The sequence below is a fragment of the Athene cunicularia genome, assembly GCF_003259725.1.
Source record: "Athene cunicularia isolate RWA chromosome 5 unlocalized genomic scaffold, athCun1 chr5_part1, whole genome shotgun sequence".
Taxonomy (NCBI): Eukaryota; Metazoa; Chordata; class Aves; order Strigiformes; family Strigidae; genus Athene; species Athene cunicularia.
The window spans coordinates 19,327,705-19,339,389 of record NW_020799101.1 but is presented as its reverse complement, the minus strand read 5'-3'; the positions used below and the strand labels follow the sequence as shown (position 1 = coordinate 19,339,389).

The following is an 11,685-nucleotide window of genomic DNA, read 5'->3' as shown; positions in this document are numbered from 1 at the left end:
GCAGAAGAGGCTGATGGCCACTCAGGCTTTAAACCTAGGTAAGGAGAAGCATGTGTGTCCTTCCTTTGGTTTAGCCTTCCTCACAAAGGTGCACTCACCAAGGGCATTCCTGGAACAAATGTTGCATCATGCTTGTTGCTATTATCTTTTCTCCATCCAGGCCACTCAGAAAAAGGTGACTTAGCCTCAGGAGTCACTGCATCTTTCCATTTCTATTTCTATGGATCAATGAGGTCAGGTCTTCTTCCTCACCAATGCTGTAGGTACAGATACAAAAAAGGGTTATCAAGGTATCAACCCTTGGCACCCTCTGAAGTGGGTGGAAAACTCACCCTGGCTCTGCAGCCTGGTGCAGCCTCAGGGGTGCTGGGTGACTGCAAAGGTAATGGGGGTGTGGGGTGTGGGGTGGGGAAATGTGCAAGGGGCCTGTTTGTCTCTCTGGATTTTGCCTGGCAGCATCTACAACAGCTAAGAAGCAATGGGATTTAAGGGAAACAGTGCCAGGGTCCAAGAAAGAAGCAACTAAAAAAGGTTTCTGTTGTTGGACAACATGTTTTCAAACTGATGCTTGCAGGAAGGATATATGCTGGAGAGGAAGAAGCCACAACCTCCATCTCACTATCAATTTGGCCTTTGATGCAGAGAGGCACCTTATCTGGGCTTCAGCCTGCCCATGAATGCACTGGTTAAACAGGGAGAAGGAACAAGGATAAGAGATAAAGGGGCACATTAAAACTTCAGGATTTTGGTCAAGATGTTGTGAGGAGCAGTTCAAACAAATCACTTATGATTGAAACCAAACCAAACTAACTAGAGAAATAGTTCTCCAAGTTTTATTTTCTAAATGAGACAGGTGTAGATAAGGAAAGTAACAGTTAAGGGATGGTAAAGAAGACACCTGAGTATGCACAGGCTGCCAGTTTCAAAGAACTGAAAAAAACTATCATAGGTAACTATATTACAGTACACACATACTATACATACATCTATAATGTGCATCTATACATACATATGCCCCATGAACAATACACCTTTCCCAAGACCCCTAGGACATGTGGCTGGTGGATTGGTGAACTCTTGTTAACAGAGACCATGTAATTGAGCACTGTGGTGTAAGTGACCAGCAAAATACTTTCTGTTAGCGATCAGACCGCTCCCTTATTTGTTGAATGCTCATTTATCATCTTGCTCACACTAATCACTTGGACAACATTAGTGACAGAGATCGATCTCCCATCTTTTCCAGATCTTAACATTAGCTCATACTGGGACCAGGGCTGTCCAAGCCAGGCTGCCTGCCAGGCAATGCTGCAGCTTCTCTTCCACTCCACGATGTTGCCTACCAGCACAGCTGATCCGACTGGGGAAGAGGCAAATCAGGCACATGAGCTCACAGAAGATGGAGACCTCACTGCGGCACGTGTGAGGCTGGCCACACAGACAGCAGAGGCTGGAGCCAAAGGAGCAAAGCTCACACCAAAGATGTGAGATACGACATTTCTATACAGAAGGAACATCTCAGACTGAGGGATTTATTTCCTTCTAAAGAACCATACGGTGAAACCCAGTTTCTGAATGCTCTCAGTGAAGTCCTGCAGATTAACAATTATCTCATGCATCTAAACATATCTTCACTATCTATTTTCCTTTGGAAGAAGGATGTTATTTCTTTTTTGCCAATTAACCAACCCTTCTGCAGTTTGGCTATGCCCAGTGCAACATCTTTTAGAGAACACCATCCATTCCTCAACAATTTTTCACCTAAAAACCATGGATCTCGTAAAAGAGTGGAAGAAATGATGGAACGTAGTTAAGAGCTGGAATTGAGAAGGAAAGTTGAGGCTGATATAATAAAGTGGTAGGAGCTGAAAACTACTGTATTACGAATAAATTATGTGAAAGCATAATGCTTTTGAAAATGTTTTCTAAGCAAGGCTTTGAAGTTTATAAACTCTTTGGAGCACAACTGCAGTGGAGAATGATGTGCTGAAAACAGGAAAAGCAAAGAACTGCTCAGAGCACTGAAGGTTACACTAGAGCTCATTGGAAAGTTACTTTTATTTATTTACTAGTAGGAAAAAGCAATGGACAGTATCCTGTGCAGCTTTCATCTGGGGAGGGATTTTTCTTCTGCTGCCTAGAATCAGGGAAGGTGTCATTTCTTTATTGTCTCCAGTTCAGGCACATAGACTTGCAGCTTCTGCTTCTTCCCCACCTTCCCAAAAGGACTGCAGCCACCCCTCTGTTTCTATGCTCTTCCTTGCCTTCACCTATAACAGGGACTTCTCATGCAGCTGTATTACTACAAGGGATGTAGCCTTTCACAGCAGGCTCCTGAGCAGCAACCTAAAGACAAATAAGAGAAAAAAAATAAAAAAGAAAACACACATCAATGAAGAGGCAAAACAGCCTAAAAACCAAATGCAAACAAGATAACAGCAGCTGCTGCCTTAAGAGTGTTTTCCTCCCATGTCAGTGTAATCAGAGCTGCAACACTGTGTTCCCTGGCAGTCCTCAACCCCTGGTAACTAAACCCACACATATAACCCTGCCATTGTTTCTGCCAGGGGATGGCAGAGGGATAAGCTAGGGTCAAAAGTTTATGAGAGGCTGTGGCTGTGCTGACACGTGGAGGGGAGGATGTTTTTGCAGCACACACAGCACTACATGCACTTGAAAGGTCAGCGCAGTGGCAGGCTGAGTGCCAGCACGGGTGGAAAAGGGGCTGAATGGGAGCTGTGTGGGAAGGGGAGATCTGGAGCGTGGTGTGTGGAGAGACTGGCCAGGGCTTGTGTGGGGAAAGGAGATGGTGAGAGAGAGGCAGATGCAGAGGAAGGAAATAATGGAGAGCAAGGGAGGTAATACGGCAGAGCTGCATCACGGGTTGGGGTGACAAGAGACTGGTCTTGTACAGGCAGATGTTGCATTTGGCAGGGCTAAGCAGGAGACAAAAGGCCTGTTTTGTCTCCCAGGACTGGGAAAATGTCAGTAGCACTACCAACCATATTGCTTAAATAATTGCTGTCTATCTCCAATTATTTTGGAAAGGAAGAAAGGGATTGTGATTCAGGGAAGCAAGCTGCACGCTAGCTGCTCTGCAATAAGGAGGGAAGCACTGCTCTCTGCTGTACTGTATTTGTGTCCAGAAACACCCCACACCAGAATATCTGTTTAAAAGCTAAGAAAAAATCCAGCAGCTGGGCCTATGCTGTCTGCAGCAACCCACAGGCTGTGACCTCCAGGAGGCATCCCCAGCTGTGACGGTGGCTGCTGATGCTGCTCCAGCAGCCAGACACTCTCCTTGCACATAAAACTCAACAAGAGCTTTTGACAACAGTGACCTCAATGGTGGGATGAAGACAAGATGCATTTGGGAATGCACGCCCCTCTCCTGCAAAGCGAGAACAGAAAAATGCCTGGGTTTCATCCACCCTTGTTTTTTATACCTCCAAACCAATGTGGTGCAAGCTAGAACTGCCAGCCCATGACACTGACTTCAACCTTTCTTTGTGTAGTAAGTCTCTGGTATGAAAGACTTAAAGAAGAATCAGAATCTCTACTCTGTTGGAATGACTTTCAGCCTCATCTTTGGCTTTTTCATTTCCTGTGGTAATAAATAGTTCTTCTTAATCATACCAGAGAAGTAATGGAAGGCAGAATCTTCATTATCTGTATCTAAGAGAAGAAAAAAATTAGTGATCAACCTGATTGATCTGAGTATTATTGTTTCGTAGCAAGAAGGCTCCACCAGTGCATAATTCGCCTTTGCCATTGAAGAGCCCTTGACTCAGCTGAGACTGGTACTTGCTGTGCTAGGTACAGTTTATTAAGACGCAGTCCTTGTCCCCATGAGTCATCTAAGTGGATAAAATATTTCAAAAAGGCAGGGAACAAGCAGATCCCTGACAACCAGGACTAGGCAGACCTGATTTCCCAAGGATAATTTTTTCTGAGGTGACTGGTTTTTATAGAAGAAGGTATAAATTCTCGACTTTTATCCATGATTGGAGCATATAAAAAGACTGTATTACTTGAATCCTCTGCTGTCTAATAGTGCATGAGATTTCCACCCCAGCTCCTTCCCAGTCAATGCACTTAGAGTCAGCCTCCTGCACAGAACTACCTGTGTTTATGAGAACTGTGAAAACATCATCTCCTTCAGACCATTACCTCTATGCCAGATGTCACTGAAATTGGAAAGCATACCAAGAGATGTATAGATAGAGAGTACAATCATGCCAAACCTCATTCCAACAAGAAAACAATAACAAATTTCAGGTAGAACAGAAAGCAGGATGACAGGAAATATCCCCTTGATTTTTTTTTTTTTTTTTTGCTTGCCTATTTGCTTTCTTATTTACATTATCCTGTGACTTGATGCTGCATCACTTGTTTTTCTCTTTGTAGAAGCTTCCAGTCAAACATCTGGAAGACAGGACATCCAATCTCTATAATGTCATTACAAAAAAAGTCTTTAAAAAGTCTGACATCTTATCGCATAGATATCAAAGTAGTCTTTGTAGATCAAGGCTCCAGAAACAGAAGGCAAGGTACTAAATTCATTCAGGTACATATCACTAAATTTGGAGGAAAAATTTAAAAAACCCACCCAAATCCTCTTCAGATCTGAAGGAAATTATCATCCACTGGAAAGTGATATTTTAATCTTTAGTTTGTCTAGATCCAGAAGAACAATTGTGGAGTTGCTGGAGGTGCAGAAAAAATATCAGACTAAGTTAGAAGCACTGCACATTGGTTGGTGATAACTAATTTCACTCTTGCTCATTCCTATGGGCTTCCTTTGCAGGAAGGATGTAAGCTGCACCTAGAAATCATAATCACTTCCATGATATCTTTTGTAATTTTTTATAAATACTCCATACTAAGCTGTCTAGCATTTAGTACCAAACACCAATCACTTATGTACCACACAGTCTAATGCTTGAAAGCAGATTTCAAGTTTGTGTTATCACTAGATACCATTTTTAGGTGCTAGACATTTCAGTTTTGAGATCAGGCTTGGTATTTACATGATTCTTCAGTACCACAGTGAGGACCACTGTACAAATGCCTAAAATAAGTTCAGGGATCTAGATGAAAGAAGATAGAAAGGAAGGTATTTGGCTTAATTACAGTGGCACTTAGCAGAGCTGTAGCACTAGGGCTGGAGTGCAAGGACAGGCTTTAGCACCTGGCAGCAATGCTGTGCAGTGACTCCAATGGCAAAGTCAGCTGGGTGGAGAGATAAGAAAAACTTTTTAAGAAGCTTTGAGAAAGTAATGGTGAAACTCCTAGAGAGAGGAATATGTATCCCAACAGAAGAGAAAGACTCCTGGGGTCTTCCATGTTAGTAGTGTCCATGGTGAGACTTAGGGTAAAATAAAAAATATACCACAATGAGTACATGGTATATTTTTCTTGGACATTATTAAATTCTAAACCCAAAGAACATCCACTTTCTGACGTTTTTACACCAGGAAGGTGCCTTTCTTTTTGTGAGACCATTCTGAGGTTTTTGCATGATGAAAATGATTAAATATCTCTTCCCGTATCTTTGCAATCATCAGGGGTGGAGCCTACAGATCCCATGACATTAAAGTCTCAGTGATCTTTTTCATACCTCAGTTTCTCTACCTGTGAAAGAGTGTTGAAATATTTATCTCTGTTTGGAGATTTAACATCTTAAAACTGAAAGCAGCTGGAGACTTTTCAAGCAAGCCTTACAAGTATGAAAATAAAAAATAAAATAAAATTAAAATATAAAATAAAATACAGTTAAAAATAAAATAAAATAAAATAAAATAAAATAAAATAAAATAAAATAAAATAAAATAAAATAAAATAAAATATCCTCAGCTTCCTTTTGTCAACATGTCAGGTTTAAGCATGAAGCAGCAGAAGCATTTTACCATACTTACATAACAATGTATTTATTAATTTATCCAGCGGGCTAGCTCATGTTCCCACTGAGGAATACATAATCCTTAGCTATTATTTAGAACCTTTCATCCCCAGATGTCAAAACACATTACAAATGCTGTAGTGTCTTTTGTCAGTGCATAACTTTCATTAACATCAGTGGAAGAAGGATTAAGCACAGTGTTTCCTTGAAATAAATATTTATTAAGAAATTACCTTGTTTGTTCCAACTCACTGTCTTTCAGTCTTGAGTGTCATCATAGCATTCACTATTTACCCAGGGGCAGTGACTCATCCTTGCTCGGAAGGAGTCAGATCTCAGAGGCCAGCAGTCATCTTTGTCAGAGGACAGCGAGCACTGTAGGAGAGACTGACCGTATCACACTGCCTGACTCCACCGAACGCAGCCTTCAAAGCAGACAGAAGCACAGACGAAAATTAATCACACAATTGCATTAGTGCCCTCTGAACCAGCACACTCAGCTAGTCCTCCACTGAAGTCTGCTGTACTGAAAAGACCTTCAGACGGATTATGCTTAACCCAAAGCATTAGCACTGAGTGCAGAGCGGTACTCTGCTCCCTCCCCCATGGACACTCGTTAACGTAACATCATCGCAGAGCCTTTGCTCTGATGGTAGCGGCTGTGAACGCTTGGCCATTAAATACTTTGGGTTACATATGCCTTCTTTTAGGTCAGCATTTGGTAGCCAAAAGACAGCCCAGTGTCCAAGCTGAGAGGACAGGTTCATGCTGAGTAGCTCACCCAGAGGCATGAACCCCCTCGCAGGAGCATTGCCACGCTGCCATCACGGTGCTGCTCCTTCTGCCCAGCAGGTGAAAATACACCGTGTAGCCTCGTGCAGCCCATAGGATTATCCTCCTGCCGTGCCTCGGTGTCAGGATGAGGGCCGCTGGCCCTTAGGCACTCTGTGGGGAATTCCCACATGGTACTTTTGCTGCCTTCTTCCCCATCCTCTGGGTGCAGGACCTGGCTGGCATTACATAGATGGGCTCTGCTGAGGTGTGCTGGGGTGTGAACCGCCTCCAAACAGGATTTCTGCCAAACAGCAGGCTGGGGAGGGAGTCCTCTAAGGCAGAAATGTTGAGAAGTGCCAGAAATCCTGTTCTAACTCCTGAATGCAGGCATTTCTCTGTAACCTCATATTGGTGCCTATGTAAGCCCAGCATTCAAAAATCAGTACCCACTTTGGACTTGCTTCAGAACAGGCAGTGGGCTTGCTCTTTTAAAGTGCAGTCAATACTGCATTCATCTTTACAGTCTCTAGAAAAAGTGGATGAGCTCTCCCTATTCTTCCCTCAGCAACACTGTTACTGTATGGAGGATTATGCTGAAGAGATTCTGTTTTCTAATCAAAGTGCAGATGCGAGATAAGTGTGGAGACATCCAGCCATGCAAAAGAAAGAGATTTCAGGCATGGGCAGTAGCAAAACACCAAGAACTTCAGTAGCAAGAGCCTAATTAGGAGCTTGTGTCTTTTGAGTGTGTAGGGCATAGGCAATGATTGTGAGGCTGTGCTCTTGAATCTGAATGCTGCCTTCATCATTGTGAGAATATGGGCCTTGGGCTGTAGCTCAGCAATGCAGACTTGAGAAGTTCAACTCGAGTGTGAAACAGAGTTGCCTCTCTGAACCAAACTGAAGGTGTTCTGTAGCAAGAATTCTGCTCAATGATAGATTTTTTTGCAACATCTCTAGTGTGAGTGGAAAACTAATCTCTTCAGTCCTCAAGTCACAGGGGTATCTGGTGTCAGCCACAGAAGAATGATATTTCATTCAGTTCTAAAACTTTCTTTGCACTGCAGATGTTGAAGGTGCAATATAGAAATTGCAATGCAAGTAGACATTCTATTGGTCCATTTATTCAAATGCTTTCAATCCCCATTTCACTGCAGTTTCAGCTTAAATCAATATTGACCTAAGAAAGATAATTTATTGCAGCAGCAGGTTTATCTATTTAATAGATAAACTGACAATTGGGGCAAGAAAACATAACTCCAGTGAGATCAGTACAGTTGATTCTACTCATGACAGCCAATGCGGCTTTTGAAAGATTTTAAAGCCGTCAGGGTAACTGGGCCTCTGGAGCTTGCCAGCTCTTATTAACCTTGATCAGCAGGCAGGCAGGCAGGCAGAACTAAGAGGCCCTCATGATTCAACGTGGCAGAGTCTGACCTCTGTGTTTGCCTCCTGTGCAAATTCATGCATAAACGCTGCATCTCCACCAGAGACATGGAAATCCAAAGACAGCCAATTCTCTCCAAGCTCTTTCCAGAGTCCAAAGCCCAGTCTGGGACCATGCACGCTGAAAATGCAAAACCCACCTGAGCCAGAAGCCCTTGGTCAGTGGGAAACTTGAGATCAATGGGCACTGATTGATTACACCAGGAAAGACCATATGGATCTGGAAGCAAGAAGAATTGCTTGTGCTGCCCACATCACTGCAAGTGGGAAGCTGCTACCCTTCCCCAGGCCAGCACAGGTGCTTGGCTGTACCTGCAAGACAGCAGAGATGGACACACATGGGGTGTCAGAGGTTTTACAAGGGGCACAAGGGTGGTTGTGAGAGGGAGGGATGAGGAGAGATGGAGAGTGCTGCAGCGAGCGCTGGCTTCTCACCTCCTCTCTCTGTAGGGAGGGCAGAGGGATGTGCTCAGGGCCACAGCCCACACTGACAGCCAGAGAAGTCACTTGAAATGGCTGGTGTCTGGAAATGAGGACTCGGCATTTAAGCACCATGAATTATTAAGGAGGTCCAGTGAAACAGGTTGCTCTCCACTGACTGCTGGTTGCGGGTGACACCTTATACTGTGGGGCTGAGACCACGTTACACAACAAGGGGCAGCAAGCACTGAGCAGCACCAGCCAGAAAATGGGAGTCCTGCAGGTCCTGGCATCTGTCCAGAGAGAAGTGAAGTAAAATAAAATAAAAAATTACTCTCCCTGATTCAGTCCTTGACTTGTCCTAAAATAAACAGTTCTCTGAGGCTCCCAAATCATACATTAGAAAAGCCACCCACCCCCCACTGACAAAAAAAAGCACGTATTTGTCTTCCTTGAATTCTCCATGGTGCTTTTAACAGCTAAAAGCCTGAATATATTTTCACAGCTTTTCTTTTGTGAACAATAAATCCCTCCCTAAAATATGTATAAACATGGAACAGGCAGCACTTTTCTAAAAAGGGTTTTGATTTTTTTAATATTTATGTTTTTCTGCATTGTATTTCATGTTATTATCATATTAAATTCAATCCTGTATGAAACTGTGACATTTTGTATTTACCTCTAGGGTGTGCCTGCTTATTTTAAATCAACATACAGTTTTTTAGGTTTTAATGTTAAGCTGGGAGCTAAGGTTTGCTTTGATCAACTGAATTTTCTGGCTGAGCATATTAGTGCTCCAGACTGACCTGACGATTAGGAAAAAATATGTAATTGTAAGTATTTCTGTAACTGTGAAACATCTTTGCTCTTTGCATATTTTTTCATGGTTTTATAGAGAAATGCATTAAAAAAATTTCTAATTAATCATTGTTTCTACTATATATATTTTTTAATTATCCAAAAAGTCAGAGATAGGATATAAACAAAGAGAAATAATCTCATTTTCCTAGATCAAGAACGTATTTTAAAGCATTTATGCAATGGTAATGCCAAGTGTTCCACACCTGTATTTGATAATACCAGATGCTGTACAAATACCAAAGTAGAATCAGCCCCCGAAGAGAAAGAAGATTTGAAATAGAGGGCTTATAAGAAGCAGGAGGGACAGGGAATTGGTTTTGAAACTGTGACCTTCCCACTTTCTAACATGCCTCACTTCTTCCATCGCTAAGTGTGTGATTGTAACTCCTGAAAGCTCAGGTTTTGGGGAGAAAAACACCTGCACTGGGAGCCTCTGCAAAAGGGGGGAATATCTGTAGAAAACATACCCAGACACAGCTAAAAAATGGGACAAGCTGGATAATGTATTCACCATCTGTGGCACAAATAGAAAAGACTGAAGACCACATCTAAATTTTCTGCCTGAAAATGACCGTGGGCGAGCATTTGGCTCGTGTTTAAATGCAATAACATGAGCTTTCTTTTTCCTCCTCCTCAGGTAGAAGCTGTCAGCCAGTGCTGCCAGTTATCATTCGTGCTGGCCACATGTTTCAGTCGGTGACCTCCACGTTTTCAGGCTGTCCTTCACGTTCCATCACAGGCTAGTGTTTCAGCCCTCCTGCCTCCTTGCCTGGGGCCTGGGGAGGTGGTGCTGGTGGGCTGGAGATGGGCAGACCGGGGCTCTGCGTCACAGTGCGGACTGGCACTGGGTGAAGGAGGGAGGGGGCTCTTCCCATTGCAGCCCACTCACCCCAGCTGAAGGAGAAGGACAAAACCACAGAAAAAAACCTAACTTCGGGGAGACCTCTCCAAGCCTCGAAGGGAAAGAAACCTTGTGTTTACAAAGCAGCATCAGACTTATGGGTGATGGTGGCAGCTGCAAAGGCTGCATGATGTGGCTATAGATGAAAGGCAGGCAAAGGCACCTCTGAGTGCTGAGATGCTCCTGCCATCTGCACTGCTGGTGGTGAAGGCAAAGCAGTCTCTTACTCTTGTACCAAGCTTGAACACACAGGTTTCACCCAGAGCTCTCCAAGCTACCAGAGTGATGATGATGGAGCAATGTCAGCCACTGTTCAGACCTGCAGTGAGCACCTGAGAGCTGAAGGAGACTGACACACAAGGCCAAAGGAGTGACCGTATGCAAACCAGCAGGACTGTAGGTGCAATGGAAAGATACTTGATCAAAAAATGACCACTGGCATTTAGCTTTGCTCAGTGTATGCCGATTATGCATGCACATTCAGGGCATCTGCATAGGGCCAGCAGATATAACATGGGACCTCTCAGAGACCAAGGGGGATCATCTCAAGCATCACAGCTGGCACTGCATTCCTGACTTTGGGCAATGAGTCCCACACTGTCCTCAAACTGTTGTGTAATCTCCTGCTCTCTCTTATTCAGATGTCATGTTTTATCCAGAGATAGCTGCAGCCTCATACTTAATGGACTGAATCCCAATATCTCATACAGACAAGCATTTGCCAAACCCTTCTTTCTGATTTATTGCAAGCATTAAAATGCATCACACCACAAATGAGCTTAATCCTACAAACAACTGCATTGGGAAGGTGAGTGCACTGGAGTGGTGAGTACTCAGCAGATCTTCGGCTCAGGCCCAGAACCTGAGTCACCAGGTTGGTATCTCCATTTGATAATCAGAACCTCCAGTTTCCACAGAAACAGTTGTGTGAAATATTTGTTTATTGCTTATTCACTTATTTAACTGACATCCTCAGCACCTTGTAATTATCTCATGCTCTATTTATTTATTTCATTTTGCTTTGGTTGTAAGTGTAATTAGCAGCAAAGCTGCTAGCAACACCTGAATGTTTCCGTGGATATTGAAAAGAATAAAATGCTTTCATTTTGTAAAGAAATGCTGTCTGTGATGTATCTGCTACTACGGATGGCAATATATAACATGCCAAGACCACAAGTAACTTTTTTTTTTCTAGTTAGTAATTCTAGCATGGGTCAGAGCTGTCGTGCCTGACTGACAGATTTCAGCCCATTGCTTTCCATCAGAAGGTAAGACTGGGCTTCTAGAGTTTATAGGGGACATCACTTTATATCTGTCCAAAACTTTTCTCATCTGGGCTTCAAAATATCCAATCTATGAGTAGTCTGGGGCTCAGATATCC

General features: G+C 43.2%; 1 long non-coding RNA gene across 1 annotated transcript; it reads right to left on the bottom strand.

The window, feature by feature from the left end:
• Nucleotides 1-825: 825 nt before the first annotated feature.
• Nucleotides 826-6,325, bottom strand: LOC113480906. The gene is made up of 3 exons (XR_003398573.1): nucleotides 6,136-6,325; nucleotides 3,447-3,675; nucleotides 826-2,346 (listed from the first exon to the last, which is right to left on the bottom strand). It is a non-coding gene; the product is annotated as an uncharacterized LOC113480906 (long non-coding RNA).
• Nucleotides 6,326-11,685: the final 5,360 nt, after the last annotated feature.